Genomic DNA, 18006 nt, shown 5'->3' with positions numbered 1-18006 from the left:
GGCGCTTTGTAGAGACTTCGAGGTATATCTGCCGCATCCGCAGACCGAGGAGTCCCTTTCTATTTTCTGTACTAGTGTAGCCCTTCTGTATTTTCTTTTTGATAGACATTTCTGGAGTTAGAGCTTTTTATGTATCTCTTAGCTTGTGATTCATAGGGTTCTGGATTTTGGGAGTGTTAGGTTGAGATTCTTGTACTGTTATATGTCAGGCGGAATCTTAAACACTATTTCATTTTGTTATTTCGGTTTTAAATTATTTTCTTTCCGTAATTGGTTCTTTTTCGCATTTGTTAGGCTTACCTAGTTGTAGAGATTAGGTGCCATCACGATAGTTCATGGAGGGTGAACTGGGGTCGTGACAAGTTGGTATCAGAGCTCTAGGTTCATAAGAGTCATGAATCATAAGCCAGTTTATTAGAGTCTCGTGGATCGGTATGGAGACATCTGTACTTATCTGTGAGAGGCTATGCAATTGTTAGGAAAATTCCACTTCATTTGATTTCCTTGTCGTGCGAGATTTTTGATATCACAATTCTAAGCTTCTATCTTCTATTCTCTCACAGATGGTGAGGACACGTGCTACCAGACATGATCAAGCACCAGCGCTCCCTACTGGAGCCGTCAGAGGCTGGGGCCGAGGTAGAGACCGAGGACGTGCATACGGTTCATCTAGAGCACCCACGCGAGCTGCTACCAAGGTACCACCAGCAGTTCTAACCGGAGTCCAGGCACCTGATACGCCAACTGCTACTACAACTCCAGCGCTTCAGGAGACTCTTGCACAATTCATGAGCATGTACACCATTCTGGCTCAGGCAGCGTTGCTTCCCCTTGCTACAACCACATCTCAAGCTGGGGGAGGAGCACAGACTCCTGCCGCCCGCACTCCTGAGCAGCGAGTGCATGTTGATCAGGTCTCGGAGATTATTCTTGTACCGCCTGTAGTCCCAGATCAGCCCGAGGACAGGGCAGCAGCTTCAGAGGATGAGCAGTGGAGGCTTGAGAGGTTTAAGAAGTATGATCCTCCTGTATTTAGTGGGTTAGCATTAGATAATGCCTTGGGATTTCTAGAGGACTGTCACCGTATCCTCCGCACTATAGGTATATCAGGATCGAGTAGGGTTTCTTTCACTGCCTTCCAGCTTCGAGGAGCCGCCTATGAGTGGTGGCGCACCTATGAGTTAGACAGTTTGAATAAGGCTGCTTTCCAGACTTGGACTCAGTTTTTAGATATGTTCCTGAGCAAGTTTGTTCCTCATAGCCTCAGGGACGCATGGCGCGCAGAGTTTGAGCATTTGTGCTAGGGTACTATGACTATCTCGGAGTATGTTGTCTGTTACACTAGCTTGGCTAGACATGCCCCAACCTTGGATTCTACTATTCGCGAGAGGGTTCGCCAGTTTATTGAGGGGCTTATTCCCAACACCAGGTCTAGCATGGCTCGTAAGTTGGAGATAGATATTTTTTATCAGCAGGTGGTAAGGATTGCTAGGAGAATAGAGGATATGCATGCTACGGAGAGAGATGAGAGGGAGGCTGAGAGGTCTCGAGAGCCGAGCCATTATTCTGGTACCCGTGCGCCAGCTGCAGTTCATCATGGTAGGCGTTATACGATTTGCCCCATTCATTCAGCTCTTCCAGCAGCCAATAGTATTCCAGCTCCTCCTAGGCCGCAAAAGCCTTATTATGCACCTCCAATATCTAGTGCGCCTCCTGCGCGGGGTGCTTTCAGTGGTGAGTCTAGCAGACCTGGTCCGAGCTAGTCACAGCCGCCATGTCCTCCTAGAGCTTGTTTTGAGTGTGGTGACACATGCCATATGGTGAGGGATTGCCCCAGACTTAGGAGGGATGCACCTCCATACACTTCTCAGCCACAGCGTGCCCCGCAAAGTTCTCAGGCTATGATTACAGCACCAGTTCTACCCTACCTACTCATCCAGCTAGAGGTGGAGGTCGGGGAGGTAGAGGTCTCCCTAGAGGGGGAGGCCAGGCTAGATATTATGCCCTTCCTGCCCGTACCGAGGCTGTCGCCTCTGATTTTTTCATCACAGGTATTGTCTTGGTTTATCATAGATGCATCGGTTTTATTCGATCCAGGCTCCATCTATTCTTATGTGTCTTCTTATTTTGCCCTACATTTGGGTGTATCTCGGGATTCTTTGAGTTCCCCTATTTATGTTTCTACTCATATGGGAGATTCTCTTGTTGTGGACCGTATTTATCGGTCGTGTGTAGTTGCTCTTAGTGGTTTTGAGACAAGAGCCGATTTGTTATTGCTCATCATGGTAGATTTTGATGTTATCTTGGGCATGGACTGGTTGTTTCCCTATTATGCTATTCTTGATTGTCACGCCAAAACCGTAACGCTGGCTATGCCAGGGGTACTACGAGTAGAGTGGGGGTACCTTAGATCATACTTCTAGTAGAGTTATTTATTTCTTTAAGGCTCAGTTTATGGTTGAGAAGGGGTGTGACGCGTATCTAGCTAATGCGAGAGATGTCAGTATTGATACCCCTACAGTTTATTCAGTCCCAGTAGTACGGGATTTTCCTGATGTGTTTCCAGCTGATCTTCCGGGAATGCCGGCCGATAGAGATATTGATTTTGGCATTGATCTGTTGCCAGGCACTCAGCCCATTTTTATTCCTCTGTATTGTATAGACCCTTCTGAGTTAATGGATTAGTTACAGGAATTGCTTGATAAGGGATTCATTCGGCCTAGTGTATGACCTTGGGGTGCTCCTGTCTTGTTTGTGAAGAAAAAGGATGCTTCTATATGTATGTGCATTGATTACCGCCAGTTGAACAAAGTTACAGTGAAGAACTGTTATCATTTGCCTCGTATTGATGATTTGTTTGACCAGCTACAGGGTGCACGAGTGTTCTTTAAGATTTACTTGCGTTCAGGTTACCATCAGTTAAAGATTCGAGAGCCAGATATCCGGAAGACTGCTTTCTGGACTCGGTATATCCATTACGAGTTCTTTGTTATGTTATTTGGGTTGACCAATGCCCCAGCAGCCTTTATGCATTTGATGTACATTGTGTTCCAACCATATCTTGACTTGTTCATCATTTTTTTTATTGATGTTATTCTGGTGTATTCCCGGAGTCGGGAAGATCATGAGCAGCACCTGAGGACTGTGCTTCAAACTTTGAAGGAAAATAAGTTATATGCAAAATTCTCAAAATGTGAGTTTTGGTTGGATCCCGTGGCATTCTTAGGCCACATGATATTGAGTGAGGGTATTCAGGTGGATCTGAAGAAAGCGGAGGCAGTGCAGAGTTGGCCTAGACCATCCTCAGCCACAGAGATCCGCAGTTTTCTTGGCTTGGTGGGTTACTACCATTGTTTTGTTAAGGGGTTTTTATCGATTGCAGCCCCTATGACCAGGCTGACTCAGAATGGTGCTCCGTTTCAGTAGACGGAAGAGTGTGAGGCGAGCTTTCACAAGCTCAAGACAGCTTTGACTACAGCCTCAGTTTTGATATTGCCTATAGGTTCGGGGTCTTATATTGTCTGTTGTGATGCCTAGAGGATTGTCCTTAGAGCGGTATTGATGCAGGACGGTAGGATGATTGCCTACGCATCCAGACAGTTGAAGGTACATGAGAAGAATTATCATGTCCATGATCTCGAGTTAGCTGTTATTGTTCACGCCATGAAGATCTGGCGTTATTATTTGTACGGTGTGCCTTGTGAGATTTATACTGATTACCGGAGTCTACAGCATTTGTTCAAGCAGAAGGATCTTAATTTGCGCTAGAGGATGTGGTTAGAGCTGCTGAAAGACTATGATATCACTATTTTGTATCACCCGGTCAAGACCAACGTGGTGGCCAATGCTTTGAGTCACCGGGCAGAGAGTTTGGGGAGTTTGGATTATTTACCAGCAGTGGAGAGGCCCATGGCGATGGATGTACAGGCCTTAGCTAGCCAGTTTGTGTGGTTGGATCTTTCGGAACCCAGTCGGGTTCTAGCTTGCGTGGTTTCTCGGTCTTCATTATTTGATCGTATCAGAGAGCGATGCCAGAGATGTGACTATTGGTGATGATGGGGTATTAAGGATGCAGGGTCGGGTATGTGTACCCAATGTTGATGGGCTTCGGGAGTTGATTCTAGAGGAGGCCCATAGTTCGCGGTATTCCATTCATCCAGGTGCCGCAAAGATGTACCAGGATTTGAGGCAGCACTATTGGTGGAGGCGGCTGAAGAAAGATATAGTTGGGTTTGTAGCTCGATACCTCAATTGTCACAGGTGAAGTATGAGTACCAGAGACCGGGTGGGTTGCTTTAGCAGAGAGAGATTCCGATGCGGAAATAGGGGAGGATCACCATGGACTTTATAGTTAGGATCCCACGGACTTTGAGAAAGTTCGATGCCATTTGGGTGATTGTGAATCGACTGACCAAGTCTGCACATTTCATTCCTGTGTGTACTACCTATTCTTCGAAGCGTCTGGTAGAGATTTATATCCGGGAGATTGTTCGTCTGCATGGTATTCCAGTTTCTATCATTTCAGATAGAGGTACTCAGTTCACATTACGGTTCTGGAGGGCCGTACAGCATGAGTTGGGTACTCGGTGGAGTTGAGTACAATATTTCACCCTCAGACGGATAGATAGTCCGAGCGCACTATTCAAATTCTTGAGGATATGCTCTGTGCGTGTGTGATTGTGTTTGGAGGGTCTTGGGATCAGTTCTTACCATTGGCGGAGTTTGCCTACAACAACAGCTATCAGTCCAGCATTCAGATGGCACCGTTTGAGGCCTTATATGGTAGGCTGTGTAGATGCCCGGTGGGTTGGTTTGAGCCGGGTGAGGCTAGATTATTGGGCACAAACTTGGTTCAGGATGCTTTGGAGAAGGTTAAGGTAATTCAGGATAGACTCCGTACATCCTAGTCCAGAAAGAAGAGTTACACAGACCGGAAGGTTCGCGATGTTTCCAATATAGTTGGAGAGCGGGTTCTGCTTCGGGTTTCGGCTATGAAAGGCATTATGAGATTCGGGAAGAAAGGGAAGTTGAGTCCAAGGTTTATTAGTCTTTGAGATATTGCGGCATGTTGGGGAAGTTTCTTATGAGCTTGCCTTACCTCCTAGCTTGGCAGGAGTTCATCCGATATTTCATGTTTCGATGCTCCGGAGGTATCACGGTGATCCGTCGCACGTGTTAGATTTCAGTTCAGTCTAGTTGGACAAGGATCTATCCTATGTTGAGGAGCCAGTGGCGATATTGGACAGGCAGGTTAGAAAGCTGAGGTCAAAGAACATTGCATCAGTGAAGGTTCAGTGGCGGGGTCAGCCGGTCGAAGAGGCGACCTGGGAGACCGAGCAGGATATGTACAGCCGTTACCCTCATCTTTTCACTACTTCAGGTATGTCCCTATGCTCGTTCGAGGACGAACGAATGTTTAAGTGTAGGAGGATGTAACGACCCGGCCAGTCATTTTAAGAATTAACGCCACGATCCCCTATTAACTGCATTTCCCGTATTTGTTTTTGCTATTGTGAGTTGCCGGGAGGATTTATTTGGAGTTTCAGAGAGTTTTGGGACACTTAGTCCCTAAATGAGACTTTAAGTTGTAGAATTTGGGCCGTAGTTGGAGCAGTGTGAAGACAACCTCAGAATAGAATTCTGACGGTTTCGTTAGCTCCGTAGGGTGATTTCGGGCTTAGGGGCGTGTTCGGATTGCGTTTTGGAGTTCCGTAGCTAATTTAGCCTTGAAATGCCGAAAGTTGAATTTTTTGAAGCTTTCGAATCGATAGTGAGATTTTTATATCGGGGTCAGAATGGAATTCCGGAAGTTGGAGTAGCTCCGTAGTGTTGAATGTGACGTGTGTGCAAATTTCAGGTCATTCGGACGAGGTTTGCTAGACTTTTTGATTAAAAGCATAAATTGAGAGTTTTTGGAATTCTTAGGCTTGAATCCATGGTTAATTCGATGTTTCGTTGTTGTTTTAGGTGTTTTAAGGATTGGTATAAGTTTGGATAGTGGTACATGACTTGTTTGTGCTTTTGGTTGAGGTCTTGGAGGTCTCGGGATGATTTCGGATGATCAACAGAAAGTTAGGAATTTGGAGTTGCAGCTGAAGTTTATTGTTGTTGTCATAATCGCATCTGCAGTTGAGAGGCCGCAGGTGCGGCTCCCCCAGATGCGAAATCAAGCCGCAGAAGCGGCCAAGAGGAAGAAGAGCTGAAACCGCAGAAGCGGAAGGTGTACCGCACCTGCGGGACTGCAAAAGCGGATTTTGGGTCGCAGGTGCGCTGAAGGGGATTTAAGTGGAAACCGTATAAGAGGTTCCCTTGACCGCAGAAGCGGTCTCACAGATGCGGAAATTGGACCGCAGATTCGTATTTGCTAGGCAGAAAAGAAGAATTTTGAGGGTTTAGTTTCAAAAGTTAGAAAATTAATTTGGAGCTCGGGATAGGGTAATTTTGGGAGGATTGTGAAGAGGAAATCAGTGGGTAACGATTACTAATCCCTTCCTAGTTGTATTCCTATAATCTAATCTTAGTTTTGTCATTCAATTTCGGATTTGGGATGAAAATTGGGGGAAAATTCGGAGAAAGTTCTTAGACTTAAATTTCGAGTTTCGATTGAGAATTTGACATTGGATTTGGATAATTTTGGTATGGTTAGACTTGTAAGAGTATGAGAATTTTGAAAATGTAAATTTTACCTGATTCCGAGACGTGGGCCCGAGGGGCATTATTGTCAGTTTACCTAATTTTGTGTATTAGCTTAGAATTTATTTGTAGAATTAGTTACTTGAAGTGTTATTTACATTATGCAATTGAATTGAATAAATTTGGGTCATTTGGAGTCGAGTACTTGTGGCAAGAATGTGGTTTCGGGTTGATTTTGAGCCGGTTCGAGGTAAGTGGCTTGTCTAACCTTGTGTGGGGGAACACCCCTAAGGATTTGGTATTATTGATATTTGAATTGCCCTGTATATGAGGTGACGAGTGCGTACTTGTGCTAATTATTGAAAATCCGATTTTCATTAAGTAATTATAATTGTGTTTCTTTTCCTGTTTATACTACTTGCAATTTTAGCCCGTTTTTAGCTTAGGGAAGCATGTCTAATTGACTTAATTGCTTTACTTGCTCAAACTGCCTTATTTGGATTATGTGCAGCATGTTAGGCTAGAAATACCTGTTTTACCTTGGTATGGAATTTGAATTGAACTGCCTATCCTTCTTGTTGTTGCTGTGTGTTTACTTTGGGACTACGGGACGGTATCCCAGGAGATCCCCTGCATGTTTACTTTGGGACTACAGATCGGTATTCTGTGATATCCCCCTGCACTTTTATATTGGAACTACGAGACTGCACCCGGTCTAGTATACTAGTATAGCCCTTCTGTATTTTCCTTTTGATAGACATTTCTGGAGTTAGCGCTTTTTATGTATCTCTTAGCTTGTGATTCATGGAGTTCCGAATTTTGGGAGTGTTAGGTTGAGACTCTTGTATTGTTTATATGCCACGCGGCATCTTAAACACTATTTCATTTTGTTATTTTGGTTTTATATTATTTTCTTTCCGTAATTGGTTCTTTTCCGCATTTGTTAGGCTTACCTAGTCGTAAAGACTAGGTGCCGTCACGATAGTTCCCGGAGGGCGAACTGGGGTCGTGACAAATTTAAAGCTTATTCGAAAGTAGTAATATTAATAAATATATAAAATCATATTTTTAAATTTTTTACAAAAATATTTCACTCAAAATACCATATCAAATGTATATAACGGTATCAAGGTTGTTAAACCTACAGGGTCTAACAATAACATAATCACAAATCCTCTAAAATTGAATTTTTTAAGTATGTGGCTACAAAAATTATTTAATAAGACCAATAGGCAATATGTAAGGATCAAGCTCCGAAGGCTTTCATTTTATATTTTTATTGAATAATATATAATACTTCAAATTAATTTGTAAGTTCTATTTTGATTTTTTTATTTTTGAACTTGCAAATTAAAAGTTTACAACAATTATAAAAAAATAAGAATAGTACATTACATTCTTTGCATCATTTTTGTAAGTTCATCCATGTCAACATTAGGTTTTTGGTTTCTGGCATTGCTTGAATCGGAACCATAAACCATTATATCTCCAATTTCTTGGTCCTCCGCTTCATCTACCTCGTCACGCCCTTTATTTCGCCGTTCTTATCTTATCCAATCTCTGAAGCACACTAGAATTTCCAAAACGTTGCTGCCTAATGAATCACGTATATCTCTTAGTTGCTGCCTTGCTTGGCTAAGTGTGCTCTCTGATGCGACTGTTGAAATCGACGCATTTAGCATATCTCGAGCCATGGCCGAAAGAATATGAAATTGATTTGAGTTGGTCCTCCACCAACCCAGCGGTTAAAATTCCTTTGTGCGGGGATCTGATGACTTTTGCAAGTAGAATTGAAGTTCATCAATATTCATGCTACTGATTTATTGATGCTCTCCTAGTGTAGACCAAATCAAATAATCTTCAACACCATCATTATCATCCAAAGCACTGGTCCCGGATGTTGAAATTGAACTTGAAGGAATATTTACATCTACAGCAGGAGAAGCATAAAAAATGTTAGCATAATAATTATATAAAGTTTGTAAATATTTGTGTAGATCAGAAATACAAGTTTCAATATCAGAGTTTCAGTTGGTCCAATATCAATATAAGTATATAAATCAGTGATTAATTGGAGACAAGTGGCCATTTTGATAGAAGGGTTTAGGGGAAATTGAGTAGAAATATTTTTTAAATTTATCTAGCATTCAACAACAAAAGTATATCCTTTTTTCTTCTTCAAATTATGAAGTAAAAGAGAAATTTCAGCAATATGAACTAAACCATTTGCAATAGTAGGATAATAAGCTCCAGAAAACTCAAGTGTAGCCACCTAAAATTTTTGTAAATTTTTTACAACATCTTCAATGACATCCCAAGTTCTAGATGTTAACAAATGGTTAGGATCGGTACAATGAGAATTAGCAACTTCAGTTATAGGCATTTTATATTTATAACAACATCTTAAGAATAAATAAGTATAATTTTTACCTAGTAACTATTTATTCAGGCATGAGTCTTGGTTTTAGTCCATATTGTACACATTTTTCCTTAAATGCATTTAATCTAGCATTTCTATTATTTCCTTGAATTACACCAACAACTCTTCTAACTAAAGTGGTCTTATCTCTAAATAATTCAAGACCACTCTTCACAATTAAATTATAAATATGACATGCACATCTAACATGAAATATTTCAGGAAGTGGTGAGGGTAGATGCAATTTTAATGTTGTAATAGCAACATTGTTGTTAGAAGCATTATCAAATGACATACACAAAACTTTTCCTGCAAGATTATAAAATATAACAACTTCATGGATAATATTACTTATAAATGCACCAGTATGACTTTGATCTTCATCATATTTAAAACCAATAATACATTTTTGCATACAAAAATTATCATCTATCCAATGGCATGTAACAATCAAATAATCATTTTCATTTACAGCATGACCAATATCAGAAGTAAGAGAAATTCTACAAGAAAGACTGGCGAACAAATAATGTATATATGTCTGATATTGTCCAAAAAGCCTAAAGATATCAGCTCTACAAGTACTTCTAGGAATACCTTTAAATAAACGGTTATAAATTTTTTGAATATAAGTAACAAGATATGGTGAAGCAGTAAAATTAAAAGGTAAACAACCTAAAATAATTATTTTAGCTAATTCTTCCCGATCTTTCTTAATATCGTATCACCAATTAACCCCTCAGTACCCGGGTTAAGTTTTTGTTGCCCATCTTCCTCATCTACTCCCAATCAATACGGTGGTGCTCTACCATGTGCCTACGAAGTTGACCCATTCCCCTCCATTACTGGTCTCATGTTTATAAACATTCTTATAAATTTTACATCTTACATAATTTTTATCTTTTTTTAGTCTTTTAAAAAAAATCCAATACTTACTTCTTAATCTTCGATTCCTCTTAATAGTGAGGGGAGGCCTACTTGTATTACCACGACCTCCACCCCTAATATTTTAAGTTTGACTAGCATTATCAGGTGTAGCTGGTGGTGTTTCAAGATTATCAGGTGATTGAATATCATCTAAATCATCATTTATACCATAATTTTCTTGAAGCCGCTCATAATCTACATTTAAATTTTCAGGTGAACTTTCAATAATATGTGTAAAGCTACTAGAAGAACCAACACCACCTGTTGATTTTTTAGAAGTTTTACTCTTACTATTACCACCCATACTAGTGCACGCTTTTTTGGCTGCTCTTAATAAATCTATTAAGTAAATTAAATTAAGAAATTAAATTAATAATTGTAAATAATAAAATATAAATATACACCAAAGAAGAGAAAGAGATGGAACGAGTGTACCGGGATTCCGGATGCCGCACTAAATTTGATATAAAAAATCAAATGAACTCCAATTAATAGACCGATACTTGATACCACACTTCACTTGAATACTTGATATTTGATAATAATAATTTTGTAATGGCTAAACTAAATATTTGATGAAACTTGAAATAATAAGTAATTGAGAATTTAAGAACAATAATCAATATTATCTAGAGAGAATTAGAGTAGTAAGAAAGTGAATTGTGAGAAAAAATGAAGAAGAAGGAGGACTATTTATAGTTTTTAAAAAGTTAAAATTGTAATTTATCAATTATTAGGGGTGGGGGATTATTTTCTTAGGTGGGTAGGCCGAAATGGCTATTTCTGCAAAAAAATAGTCATTGCCCAACGGTTATTTTTGAATTTGATCGTTGGAAACGGTCCAGAAATTTTTTAAAAAAATTTGTAACGGAAATCGGGTTGTAGCCCGGTAAAAATCCGTTAACGGGTAACCAGGCTAAGCGGGTTCCGGTGCATCGGTAGCCAAAAAATGTTCATCCAAAACCTGCTTCGTACCCAACCTATCCCAGCCTGCCCCCAACCCCTACAGTACCGGGCTAACCTGGACTGAACCGAGCCGAACCGGGTTGTGAACGGGCCAGCCCGGTCGGATTAACAGATTTAATTGTTACACATCATTTCATAATGTATCAGATTGCATTGTATTGTATTGTACTATATCGTTTGATGAATACAATGTTTGGATAGATTGTATCGTTTGCCGTTGTTTCATGATATCATGTACCGGTAATATGAAGAATAAATTTGCAATATTATAAAGAAAATTATGATACGAGATAAATTTATTATATAAAAAGGTACGGTAAATGATAGAATAAAAGTATTTAATAATAATGAAGGGTGAGATGAGAAAAGAAAGACAAGATAACGACACAACCATATCAAATCGGTCGTTACTTAAAGCGGCACATTTCGTCGTTACGTAACGACGGATTTAAAGATACGATACAATAAAATTTAAGTAACAACCAAAACAAACATTGTATTAAAGTAACAATACGATACAATACAATAGGTAACTAATGGAGATCTTATACTTTATTATCATAAAATAAAAAGAATTGAAGAAAAATTACCGAAGAATTAAAAATGGTAAAAATTATTTACATCCCCAGTAATGAAAACTTCTAAAATCATTAGAAAGGAGCAGTGGCGGATCCACCCCTTTAGGAAGGGGTGGCATGGAACCCACTAATTACATGATAAAATTTTTTGTATACCTTATGTTTAAATTTTCTTAAATTAGGTTAAATATCTTATCCGGCCACCCGCAATCATAAATTAGACAAATGTGCTATGCTGGTAGATTTTTTTGAAAGTTTTTCCCGTGTGTAAATTTTAAGTTGGAAATTGTCTTGAACCTTGTCTGACTTTCCCTTTTCTTTGTGCTTTTTGTTTTCCTTTTGCCCTAGTGATTTTCCTTTTCGTTTACCCCCCCCCCCAATTTTTTATTTGTCGTCTCATTATTTTTATATTTTCCTTTTTTATATTCTGTGAGCATGTGATTTTTGCCCGGCTAGAAATACTCCTATAAAAATTCAAAAATAGGTTTTCTAAATTATTTTTTAATTTTATAGAATTTCTGTAGAATTTTCTTAATTAATTATTTGCATTTTGTGCACATTTGATATCCTTAAAATCATGAAAAATACCACAAAATGTTAAAATTTCATGCATTAAATTTTTGGTTTGTGTTTGTATTTTTAGAATTAATTTGTTTGTTAATTTCTTTATTTAATAGAAAATCACAAAAAAAAAAATTCATGTTACATTTTAGCCTTAGCTTTAAATTAGTAATTTCATTAGCTTTAAAATTGACTATTCAAATAGTAGAAATAGTTAATTAGGTTTATTTCATAATTTTGATTTGATTTAGAACCTAATTTAGGTTTTTATATTAATTAATTTAGGATTTTAAATTAAAAGAAGAAGAGGAAGAAGAAAAAGAAGAAAATACAAAAGGGGGGGAGGGGGGGAGGGGGAATTAAAGAAGTGTTTGAAATTGGGCCAAAATTTTAAATAGCCCAGAAACAATGCCCAAATCTGCCTGGTCCAGCCCAATTCCTTTCAAAAATCCAGTCCACCCCCTAATAGACGAAACGACGTTGTTTCATAACTCCTAATCTGAGCCGTTGGATCATTTTGATCCAATGGCTCGCAACTGACCTTGCCCCAACTATATAATTGTCCGAAACTCCCCCACCCCCCAACCTTAAAACTCTCCCCATTTCGTCTCTTTCTCCCTTCTCTCATTCAGAGACCAAACCCTAGCCGCCTTTGAACTCCCCACCGGCTCCGCCATATTCCGCCGCCCGAAAATTGCCTCACGGCGCCGGACCACCACCAAACCACTCCATAACTTAACCAGATAATCCCCAGCCTCTCCTCTTCACTAATCCACCTTTGGTTTCCCTAAATTTCCCACTGATTTGTTCGAATCCTAGAGAGCATAAACCCTATTTTACCCTCTTTTCCAATTTTTTTGTTTTTCTTCGAGTTTTCAAGAATCGATTTGGATTGAAACCTATGTTAGTTTATCGTTCGAAATGAGAACGATTGATTAACGTTATTTTTGATCTATTTCGGAGCTTTTTGGATTTGCCGGAGTCCTTTTAGACCAACTAGGTATATTTTCTGTTTTTTCTCCCTCTTTTCTTTCTCTTGTTCCTTCTTTCTCCTTTTCTTTGATTGTGCATGTGTTTAGCCGTTATATTAAGTTAAGGTCATTTGATTCTAGACTAATTAGTGTTTGGTTTAGCATTCACTATTTAGGTTAACTTTAAAATATTATTCGAACATGCTAAACTGTTTGGTTAAAGAAAATTAGTTTAATTACTTGTAATTAGTTTAATTGCATATTTTATTTAATTTAATCAAGTTTAGATAAATTAGGTTAACTATTAGGTTTTATTGCATCAGTGATCTTGTTTTTCGTTTTGTTGCTGTTTTTCTTTTATTTTGTTGTTTTGGGAATTCAGTTTTGTTTGGGGTTTATAGGGTTAATTAGATAAACGTCCTGATTCAATTATTAGCTTAGGTTTTAAATCAGGATTTTGCTTTAGCTAGGATGCTTTGAATAAGTTTCAGTTGATTTTAAGTTTTAAATGCTTTAAAGAATTGAAAAGCGTAATAACCAAAGGTTTAAGGGATTTAATTGAGAACCAAATCAGGGAACCTAAGTCTAGAATTGCCTAGATGGTTCTAGGAGGTTCCAGAAGGGATTAATGGGTAATCAAACGACTGAAATTAGGTCAGATTGGGGTGAAAGGGCAATAATAAGAACTTAAAAGGGTAAATTGAAAAGTTAAAATGGGGAAAAATATTAGAAAGTTCTAGTATTGGACAGATGTCCCTATATTTAGTATGAAAATACTGAATTTGGGTAAAAAGTACAGACAATTGTACCAAATCTGTTAAAAGATGTTGTACTATCTGATATTTCTGAATTTTAGGGTAGAACATTCCCTTTTTATGCTTTTTTATGCACTCTATATAAGGAATAGACCATCAGTCACTCACACACATATCCATTAGCCTATTCACTCTAAGAATTATCTGAAAGCACATAGAAAAACTGTTGCATTTCCTTTCTCTGGCATTCTTAGCAGAAAAACAAAAATATAGTTCCTAGAAATCCCTAAGAAGTTCTGTTTTCTCTTCATTCATTTCTGATCCTTCTCGAAGATGATTCTGGATTGAAGTTTGAAACTTGTTCTGGGTTTATTCATTGCTGCTGTACCTGTTTGGTTGTTGCTATTTTTGAGCTTGCTGAATCTATTTCTCCAGTTTTTTGCCTTTATTTGGCATTTACTATCTCTCATAGAAGGTATGTGAAATTCTTTCCTTGTAACCTTTATGAATCTGGAAATATAGACTAAACATGTTGATATTGTGCTTATGGCCTATTTCATGTGTTCTATGATGTTTGTAGGATTAAATTTATCCATCTTTGTTCGATGTCTGAAATCTGATTCATTTTGCCTAATTCTAAGTTGAATACACATGCTATGTTAACTCATTAACTAGGCTAATGTGTTACTTTGTCCACCTATCTTGATTTAAGGTTTTTATTAAATCAAATGAGCTCATATAAGTTCTTCTTTGGATGCATTTGTTGACTTAAGGATAAAAATTGAATTCTTGCTTACTCTTTGCAAATTTCTGAAGTAAGGCTAAGGGTGTCTGTGGTGCTTTCACTTTTTTTATTGAATGAACTTTAAGCTTTTAATTTCTTTGTTGTGACAAGTAACACATACGTCCTGATTAAGTTTAAGTTGACTGAATTCTTGCTGTGTTGTTCTTTTTGGTATTAATGTTGATTTACACTTGAAGGAAGGGTAAAGAATGGCCAAGGGATAAATCTGACCACCAGTTGGTCAGATCCGTCTCTGTGGAGTGTCTGGTTCACAAATTCATGAGTGGCAGAGCTTGAACATGTAATTCTACCGAAAATTGCCTCACGGCGCCGGACCACCACCAAACCACTCCATAACTTAACCAGATAATCCCCAGCCTCTCCTCTTCACTAATCCACCTTTGGTTTCCCTAAATTTCCCACTGATTTGTTCGAATCCTAGATAGCAGAAACCCTATTTTACCCTCTTTTCCAATTTTTTTGTTTTTCTTCGAGTTTTCAAGAATCGATTTGGATTGAAACCTATGTTAGTTTATCGTTCGAAATGAGAACGATTGATTAACGTTATTTTTGATCTATTTCGGAGCTTTTTGGATTTGCCGGAGTCCTTTTAGACCAACTAGGTATATTTTCTGTTTTTTCTCCCTCTTTTCTTTCTCTTGTTCCTTCTTTCTCCTTTTCTTTGATTGTGCATGTGTTTAGCCGTTATATTAAGTTAAGGTCATTTGATTCTAGACTAATTAGTGTTTGGTTTAGCATTCACTATTTAGGTTAACTTTAAAATATTATTCGAACATGCTAAACTGTTTGGTTAAAGAAAATTAGTTTAATTACTTGTAATTAGTTTAATTGCATATTTTATTTAATTTAATCAAGTTTAGATAAATTAGGTTAACTATTAGGTTTTATTGCATCAGTGATCTTGTTTTTTGTTTTGTTGCTGTTTTTCTTTTATTTTGTTGTTTTGGGAATTCAGTTTTGTTTGGGGTTTATAGGGTTAATTAGATAAACGTCCTGATTCAATTATTAGCTTAGGTTTTAAATCAGGATTTTGCTTTAGCTAGGATGCTTTGAATAAGTTTCAGTTGATTTTAAGTTTTAAATGCTTTAAAGAATTGAAAAGCGTAATAACCAAAGGTTTAAGGGATTTAATTGAGAACCAAATCAGGGAACCTAAGTCTAGAATTGCCTAGATGGTTCTAGGAGGTTCCAGAAGGGATTAATGGGTAATCAAACGACTGAAATTAGGTCAGATTGGGGTGAAAGGGCAATAATAAGAACTTAAAAGGGTAAATTGAAAAGTTAAAATGGGGAAAAATATTAGAAAGTTCTAGTATTGGACAGATGTCCCTATATTTAGTATGAAAATACTGAATTTGGGTAAAAAGTACAGACAATTGTACCAAATCTGTTAAAAGATGTTGTACTATCTGATATTTCTGAATTTTAGGGTAGAACATTCCCTTTTTATGCTTTTTTATACACTCTATATAAGGAATATACCATCAGTCACTCACACACATATCCATTAGCCTATTCACTCTAAGAATTATCTGAAAGCACATAGAAAAACTGTTGCATTTCCTTTCTCTGGCATTCTTAGCAGAAAAACAAAAATATAGTTCCTAGAAATCCCTAAGAAGTTCTGTTTTCTCTTCATTCATTTCTGATCCTTCTCGAAGATGATTCTGGATTGAAGTTTGAAACTTGTTCTGGGTTTATTCATTGCTGCTGTACCTGTTTGGTTGTTGCTATTTTTGAGCTTGCTGAATCTATTTCTCCAGTTTTTTGCCTTTATTTGGCATTTACTATCTCTCATAGAAGGTATGTGAAATTCTTTCCTTGTAACCTTTATGAATCTGGAAATATAGACTAAACATATTGATATTGTGCTTATGGCCTATTTCATGTGTTCTATGATGTTTGTAGGATTAAATTTATCCATCTTTGTTCGATGTCTGAAATCTGATTCATTTTGCCTAATTCTAAGTTGAATACACATGCTATGTTAACTCATTAACTAGGCTAATGTGTTACTTTGTCCACCTATCTTGATTTAAGGTTTTTATTAAATCAAATGAGCTCATATAAGTTCTTCTTTGGATGCATTTGTTGACTTAAGGATAAAAATTGAATTCTTGCTTACTCTTTGCAAATTTCTGAAGTAAGGCTAAGGGTGTCTGTGGTGCTTTCACTTTTTTTATTGAATGAACTTTAAGCTTTTAATTTCTTTGTTGTGACAAGTAACACATACGTCCTGATTAAGTTTAAGTTGACTGAATTCTTGCTGTGTTGTTCTTTTTGGTATTAATGTTGATTTACACTTGAAGGAAGGGTAAAGAATGGCCAAGGGATAAATCTGACCACCAGTTGGTCAGATCCGTCTCTGTGGAGTGTCTGGTTCACAAATTCATGAGTGGCAGAGCTTGAACATGTAATTCTACTGTTTGTTCATCGCCAGTGCTGAAAGCAAAAGTATAAGAGTTAGTTTGAAGTCTTATTCTGATCAAGTTTGTAAATAATGATTGTAATTGATAGAATGGTTCATTAACGTATTTCAAATTAGTCCAAACTGATTTCTTAATGTTCTAATTAGTTTTATTTAGCATAATGTTGGTTCAAACTGATAATGATATGAGTTAGTTAGACATTCTATTTTTTTTTCTTAAAATTTTGGCCGATTAAAATGAACTGGGACAGGCACTCCAATAGGCCTAGCTTTCGTTCCTTTATGGTGAATGGAATTTTGGACTCCAGGCAGCTGGGCATGGGTACTAAGCCCAATAACTTGGCCCCAATTATGAACTTATTTTTAAAATTAGTATAATTCCAATTCTGATTTAGGGTGTTAGAAATCATGCTAGCAACGTTACGTCAAACATAAATACAATAATATTCTTATATGATTCTCATTCTCGTGTGAACCGTATTGGACTTGGACAATGTGTGCCTTGCGATTTTTTCATGCTGAAACACAATCATAACGTGCCCAGTCCATTTAGAGTTGCGACTGGGCCAGATTTGTAAACAGTTAGTTGGCCCATTTCTCATTTTTGAGTCCATAACAATTAATTTTGGATAATCCCAAATAGTTAAATTTCTGGTATTCCCAAATGCTGCCACAGACCTTTACAATAATCTCAAAATAAGTTTAGAAAATAATTTGAACATAGTAGTTTGCTTTAGGCACGATTGTTAAATGAATCATCACGACTATGGGTATGGTTCCCGTGGCATAGTCGTGATACCTAATTTCCAAATTCGGGTGCATATTTCATGTGACCCGACCATAACTTTGAACAATAATAAAATTCACATGTTATAGATCGTGAGTACGATTCCTATGACATAATTTGCAACGTGTATAAAAAACAAACAAGTGTACGACAGTCGTGACTTGTTCCAGAAATAA

The sequence above is a fragment of the Nicotiana sylvestris genome, chromosome 8 (assembly GCF_000393655.2).
Source record: "Nicotiana sylvestris chromosome 8, ASM39365v2, whole genome shotgun sequence".
In the NCBI taxonomy this organism is placed as follows: domain Eukaryota; kingdom Viridiplantae; phylum Streptophyta; class Magnoliopsida; order Solanales; family Solanaceae; genus Nicotiana; species Nicotiana sylvestris.
The sequence above is the reverse complement of the archived record's forward strand: the minus strand, read 5'-3'. Positions refer to the sequence as shown.